Raw genomic sequence first — 7,615 nt, 5'->3', positions numbered from 1 at the left:
ACTGAGCTCCAGATAGATATTTTTTATTATATTAAAATTTTTTTACACAAACAAAATTAATGCAGACAAGATTAGAAGGGAAACAGTAAACTGGAAAAACATTTTATATTTAAGGGCTCTGACAGAGGCCTCATTTCTAAAATATATAGAGAACTGACTCAAATGTATAAGTATTCAAGCCATTCTTCAATTGATAAATGAATAAAAGATATGAACAATTTTCAGATGAAGAAATTGAAACCATTTCTATTCCTTTGAAAAGATGTTCTAAATCACTATTGATCAGAGTCATTCAAATTAAGACATCTCTGAGGTTCCACTATAAACCTCTCACATTGACTAAAATAACATGAAAAAATAATGATGAATGTTGGAGGGAATGTGGGAAAACTGGAACACCAATACATTGTTGGTGGAACTATGAATTGATCCAACTATTCCTGAAGAGCAATTTGGAAGTGTTCTGAAAAGATTATCAAACTGTGCATACTGTTTGATCTAGAAGTGCTTCTACTGGTCTTTTATCCCAAGGAGATCTTAAAGGAGGGAAAGGGACCCACATGTGCAAAAATATTTGTGGCAGTCTTTTTTGTAGTGGCGAAAAATTGAAAGTTGAGTGAGTGCCCATCATTTGGAGAAGGGCTGATTAAGTTATGGTATGTGAATGTTATGGAATATTGTTGTTCTATAAGAAATGATCAGGAGGATTATTTTAGAGATGCTTGGAGATGAATTGATGCTAAGTGAAATGAGTAGAACAAGGAGATTATTGTACATGGCAACAGCAAAATTATACAATGATCAATTCTGATGGACATGACTCTTTTCAACAATGAAATGATTCAGGCCAGTACCAATGATCTTTTGATGATGAGAAGCATTTACACCCAGAGAGAGGTCTATGGGAAATAAATGTGAATCACCATATGGCATTTTTTACTTCTTTTGTTGTTGTTTGCTTGAATTTTATTTTCTTTTCCATTTTTTCCCCTTTTTGATCCCGTATTTCTTGTGGAGCAAGATAATTGTATGAATATGTATGCTTATATTAGACTTACATGTATTTTACATGTTTAACCTTAAAAAATTAGAAATAAATGAAATGCTTTATAAAGAACTTTACACTCCTTGAAATGATACTATCACTATTATCATATTATATTGTTTACAACTTGATAAAATATACTGTATACATGAATATAATACTTTTCTCATTATCAAATTATTTTATACCAACTTTTTGTAGTAGAAGTGAAGTTGCTCTGATTTTATTCACTTTAATATTCAATTTTCCTTTGCATAAAGTAACATGAATTGTTTTCTGATAAGAAGAATACTATCTGACTAGGACAAAGAAATGAAGTTAAATTATTGACTTCTATGAAAATCATTCTCTTTAAGTAGCTTTAGGGAAGATTTAAGTTCAAATTTGGCTACAGATATTTATTAGTTGTGTAATTAGCCACAAATCACTTAACCACTATTGGCCTCAGTTTTCTCCAGTGTTACATGGGCATAGTAACAACATCTGCCTCTGAAAATGGTTGTAAGAATCAAATGAAGTAATATTTGTAAAACAAGTAGCACAAAGTATGACACATAGTTGATTCAACGTAAAACCTTATTTCTTCTTGTCCTTGAACCTTTTCTCTTCACTTCTTTATCAACATTATTAAGCCCAAAGAAACTTCTTAAGGAAAATTAATAGTGTAAGAAACTAGTTTTTTTTTTTAATCCATTCAGTTAAAAATATCTAAGTTTTGTCTACTATGTTGAAAACACCAGTTAGAGAATATTAGTTCAAATTTTTATCCACTTAAAATTTGAATCTAATTAAATTTGTTATAATGAATTGAAGTTAAACAGTGATTTATATGGTTTAAAGTGTGCCACTTTCAATTTCCCCAATTCCAAATGAATCAGTTTCACAATAGTCCAGCACCTGTCAGTCTAGTAGCCTTTTGAATGTTATCTCAAAGTAGTTGTAACAATTTACATTTTTGTTAGATTTCTTTTATTATGAATTTTATTGCCTGATTACCATTTCCCCAATTCTTTTTATCTATCCACAGGAATAGTGACTAGATCTGTGAATACAGGATGCATAAACTCTGCTTGTAAAGTATTGTGTCTTCTCTGCAATTGAATGCAAAATTCAGGGCACTGAGAAGTTCAATGATTTCAACTCACCCAAACTGTCAATATGTTTTATAGATTGAAAATACCTTAAAGGTTGTCATTTTAGACAGAGTTTCAGAATTAGCTCGCTATCTATGAGAAACCAGGATGAATCAAATCAAATATCACAATAAAATTTATTGTGAATAACTATTCAAAATAAACCTGCAAATCATTCCTAGTAAAAATAAATAGATCTACTCAAGATTTTATCTTTCAACTGTTTTTCCTCACTTACATAGTAATATGTAATTATAGAATATACATACACATACACATACCCCAAATACATATATACATAAAAGCATATGTGTGCATATATACCTTTATTTACATACACAATATTAAATGTTTATTTGTTTTTAAGATTTAAGTTTCTAGGCATTCAGTCACACTTAACACTTCATGTACTAGGCATAAAGAATAAGATTATAAATAAATTAGTGGAACATAGGATAATTTACCTCTCAGACGTGTGGAGGAGGAAGGAATTTAGAAGAACTAGAAGCTCATTATTGGTCATAAAATAGAAAATTTTAATTATATCAAATGGAAAAGTTTTTGTACAAGCAAAACTACTGCACACAAGATTAGAAGGGAAGCAATAAACTGGGAAAACGTTTATTACAGTCAAAGGTTCTGATAAAGTCCTAATTTCCAAAATAAATAGAGAATTGACTCAAATTTATAAGAAATCAAGCCATTATCCAATTGATAAATGGTCAAAGGATATGAACAGACAATTCTCAGATGAAGACATTGCAACTATTTCTAACCATATGAAAAGATGCTCCAAGTCATTATTAATCAGAGAAATGCAAATTAAGATAACTCTGATATACTACTATATACTTGTCATATTGGCTAGAATGAAAGAGAAAGATAATGCAGAATGATGGAGGGAATGTAGGAAAGTTGGGACACTAATACATTGTTGGTGAAATTGTGAATACATCCAGCCATTCTGGAGAGCAATTTGCAATTATGCTCAAAGAGTTAACAAAATCTTCATACCCTTTGATCCAGCCCTACTGGGCTTATATCCTAAAGAGATCTTAAAGAAGCAAAAGAGATTTGTATGTGCAAAAATGTTTGTGGCAGCCTTTTTTGTAGTGGCCAGAAACTAGAAACTGAGTGGATGCCCCTCAACTGGAGAATTGCTGAATAAATTGTGATATATGAATGTTATGGAATATTACTTTTCTGTAAGAAATGACCAGAAGGATGATTTCAGAAAGGCCTGGAGAGACTTACAAGAACTGATGTTGAGTGAAATGAGCAAGACCAGGATATCATTATATACTTTATTTTTTTTTTCTCGTTTTCAGGATTTTCTTTGTATTTGCTTTTACAAAGACTTCTTATTGAATCTTTGCTCTCACACAAAAGAATATCCATATTTGTATTTAATAAACTATGCAATTAACAACATTTGTACACAACCAAACATTTCAAATGCATAAATGTTTCTTGATACAGTAAGTTCTTTGTTGAATATAATTTCCAAGTACTGGTGTATACAACCTTAAATATTACATTATTCAAACTGTTTTTATAGAGTGATGAACCTCTATGGGATCATCACAACATAATTTTGTCTTTGTTAGCTATTTGCAGCAAAACTGGGTTTCCATTCATTGTGTGTGATGTTTCAGCATATGGATGGCTCCTCTACTGCATGAGCACCCTCAGTTACAGCTTTCACACACTTGGCCATTGTCTGTGATGCTCTGCCAATAGAATCATCTGTCATATAGAAGTCTTTTATTGTAAGCTGAAGTGGAACAAGAGGATGAGCAAGGAGCTTTTCATTCACTAGCTTTGCCAGTTCACTTGCTTCTTGGAAATAATTAGCCCCCTCTACATTATCATAACGAACCAGGTTGGGGGAAACTTCCTCCAATCTATTCCTCACTTGATCCAGAGTATCATAAGGAAGGGTCATACCTGCTATCTCAGAGAGCGCTCGGATGATCTTCCAGTCTTCTCTGGCCATGCCGGGGGGTGTTACTGCTACTTTAGTCTGCTGAGCTCGGCCCTCTGTGTTGATATAAGTAGCAGATTTCTCTGTGTAAGCTGCTCCTGGGAGGATAACATCAGCTATGGGAGCTCCCACATCACCATGATGTCCTTGGTAGACAATGAAGCAATCCTTTGGCAAATCTTGATGGGTAATAATATTCTCCCAGTTACTTTGTTCCATCCAACTATTAAATATGGGAAGCCAAAGGGGTGGGACTATCTCATAGAAACATGTGGGAATCAGTAGGGCTTATCAAAGATTTTTTTTTAGCAACTTTCAAATTGTTCAAGAACAAGGAGAGAATTGGGATGCAATAAATCAAGGATGGAACCTAAGAATCAGAAAGTAAACAATAACTATCAACAGATGTCAAAAATTACAGAGCTGAAGAAGGACCCATGTGTAAAGGGCTAGAACTGAGCAATGCACTTGAATAATGAAGCACATGAGACTAATTGCCAATTGGACGGTTCCCTATTAACTTGTTTGAAGGTTGACCCTCCCCAGCTGTTCTGTGCTGACTTGATTGATGGGACAAAGAGGGGGAAGTGACTTGTGTAGGAAGAGTAGGAGAAACTTGGGTGGTGGAACTCACACTCACTCACACTCATGACCTGGCGTTAGAGACGACGGTAAAGATCTAGAATAAAGACATTTAGTGATCCTGACTCCTGCTGATTTCTGGGAAGATAGAGTTCCAGCATTTGGCGTCCAACATGTGGCTGGGACCCTACTTCCACTGAAGTCCTCCGGTGACCAGGAGATTAGGTGAGTATTCTAATAGAAATAAGGAACTTACCTTGTTAAGGACTAAGTCAGCAATCTCTATCTAGTAACTGAGATGGGGCAGATGTTAGGTAAATTCTCGGCCTCACCTGACCCTGCTCCAACCCCAGCCCCTGCCTCATCTAGAAATGCTATAGAGGATATAATTAAGATAATTGATGAGAAAAGTTTACTTGTTACCATCCCACAAATGAATAATCTCTTACACTCATTGAGTCGCACATCCCCTTGGTTCTTAAATGAAGAAAAACTACATATAGATAAATGGAAGCTAGTGGGACTTGAAATGAAAGAATTTTACTCAAAAAATGGGCTTTGTTCAATTTTCCCAGAGGCATTTTATCTATACAATGTGATTCTATTAGACTTAAGCTATGGAGCAGAGTTTAGGAGAAGGAAAAGTTCTAAAAAGGTACAGAGAAGGAACCGCAAATTGTGAGGAACAAAAGATAGAAGATAAGCAAACTCAGGACATTGCCAGAGGGCAAGGGGATTTGAATGAGGAATCTGAGTGTGTTGACTCTGATTGTCCCCAGGAAGAAATTTCAATCCCACCTAGAGAGCAGATTATTGATCAGCCCACATCAACTCCACCTTCAGGGATGGAGGGAGGAGGAGTAGTGGGAGGGGCGGTGACATCATCAGAGCCTCCCCCCCAACAACTGCCAACTCCTATAACTAGATTAGAAAGAGGGCTTATTGAAGCGATTGAAAATAGAAAAGAAGTAGATAATGATTTCAAACTTCAAATTTTTCCCGGGGTTCAACAGTATAATTCTGCAGGTCAAGAGAGTAGAAGATATGCTCCTTTTAATATGGATGTCCTTAAAAACCTGAAAAAATCTTGCACTGTCTTTGGGGCTACATCAAATTATGTTAAGATGTTAATACACAATTTGGCTTATGAAACCTTAACCCCTAGTGACTGGAAAGTCATTGCAAAGGTGTGCTTAGAACCTGGACAAAATCTGTAGTGGTTTTCTGAATTTAGTGAGCTCTGTAGGATTCAAGCCCAACAAAATAGTCAAAGTGCAGCTAATACTTCGATCACCTATGATCTACTAACAGGTGTAGGTTCTTATGCAGACGCTTTAGTACAGATTAATTACTCCATAACAGCATTTGAGCAAATTGCTGCTGCTGCTATCAAAGCATGGGCTTCTCTCCCCAGTAAAAACTACAAGGATGAGACCTACACAAAAATTGTACAGGGACCAAATGAACCTTTTGCTGATTTTGTGGAACGTTTGCAGACAGCTGTCACACAGACTAATGGTGAAAATGAAGTAACAGACCCTTTGGTAAGGCAACTTGCTAGAGACAATGCCAATGAGGTTTGTAGAAGGATTATACTAGGACTATGTAGGGATGCTCCTTTAGAGGAGATCATAATACGCTGTGCCACAATGGGCATAAATACCTTTTATAGCCAGGCTATGATGCAGACTTCCCAAGATCCCAACATGGGGAGACAGGATCCATTTTGGCAAGGGGTTTCCCGAGAGACTCGTCAATGCTTTCAATGTAGTAAAGTAGGCCATCTGAAAGCTCAATGTTGGCATAGAGACAGAGTGAGAAGACAGGCTGGGAGAACAAGACCCAAAATCCCATGTCCAAAATGCAACAGAGGACTCCATTGGGCCTCAGTGTACACTGATTCAGGGAAACGGGATGAGGGACCCAGCTCCAGGGCCCCAGGCAAAAAACACTTGGGGCATGATGGCAGCCGATGCCACACCCAGAGAGTGCCTCCAAGTCCAATACCCAGACATGACCAATCAGCCAGGAAGCCATCTGATGAGAGAAAGGGATTACACAATCAGTCAGCCAGGAAGCAACATGATGGAAGAAAGGGACTACAATTAGGGAGGATAGAGTTGTATGCAGCTGGGACAACTGAGATACCCCCTGGAGAGGTGAAATCTGTTCCTCTCCAACCTATGGATCCCTTGCCTCCAGGCACAGTAGGCTTGACCATTTCAACTCCTGAGAGTACTTATAAGACAGTGTTCATTCATACACTGATGTGGGAAACTGGGGAATGTGTAGATAATATCCCAGTCACTAACACAGGTAGACAATATGTGACTTATCAACCAGGGGAAGTAGTAGCATCGGGTTTATTGATATAGACCCCTAATAAGCAACCTGGTGACAGTCACCCACATTCTGACTCCAAGCAGAAAAACCCAGGAATATACTGGACAGCAGCTGTGACAGCTGACAGACCTATGCTCACCATCTATATAAATGGCATAGCATTAGAAGGACTGGTGGACACAGGTGCAGATCGCACAGTCATTTTAGGTGCCAACTGGCCCAGTCACTGGCCAAAGAAAAAGGCAGACACCTACATGTCTGGGGTAGGAGGATCAGTAGCAGCTGAAGTTAGTGCTACCCCTTTAAGATGGGTATTTGAAGGTTGTAGCGAGCTGTCGTCTCCAGAAGCTGCCGGATCACTCTCTGGGAAGAGATCTGCTGTGTCTACTCAAATCTTTCAGACAGATTCTTCTTCCTGTAGTGAACCGTTGTCTCCAGGCAGTTGCTCTTAACTCTTGTCCTTAGAAGTGACTTCCCTTCCTGCAGAGAGCCCCGTCAAGCCTGATGCAATGCAGAGTCTTTCTTCTT

The 7,615-nt window shown here is 37.2% G+C and overlaps 1 pseudogene; it reads right to left on the bottom strand.

Moving 5' to 3' along the window:
• Positions 1-3,481: 3,481 nt before the first annotated feature.
• Positions 3,482-4,381, bottom strand: LOC141552812 (NADH-ubiquinone oxidoreductase 75 kDa subunit, mitochondrial pseudogene; annotated as a pseudogene).
• Positions 4,382-7,615: the final 3,234 nt, after the last annotated feature.

This window comes from Sminthopsis crassicaudata, chromosome 2 (genome assembly GCF_048593235.1).
Source record: "Sminthopsis crassicaudata isolate SCR6 chromosome 2, ASM4859323v1, whole genome shotgun sequence".
Lineage (NCBI taxonomy): Eukaryota > Metazoa > Chordata > Mammalia > Dasyuromorphia > Dasyuridae > Sminthopsis > Sminthopsis crassicaudata.
Note: the sequence above shows the minus strand (reverse complement) of the source record. Positions and strands in the feature narration are given on the sequence as shown.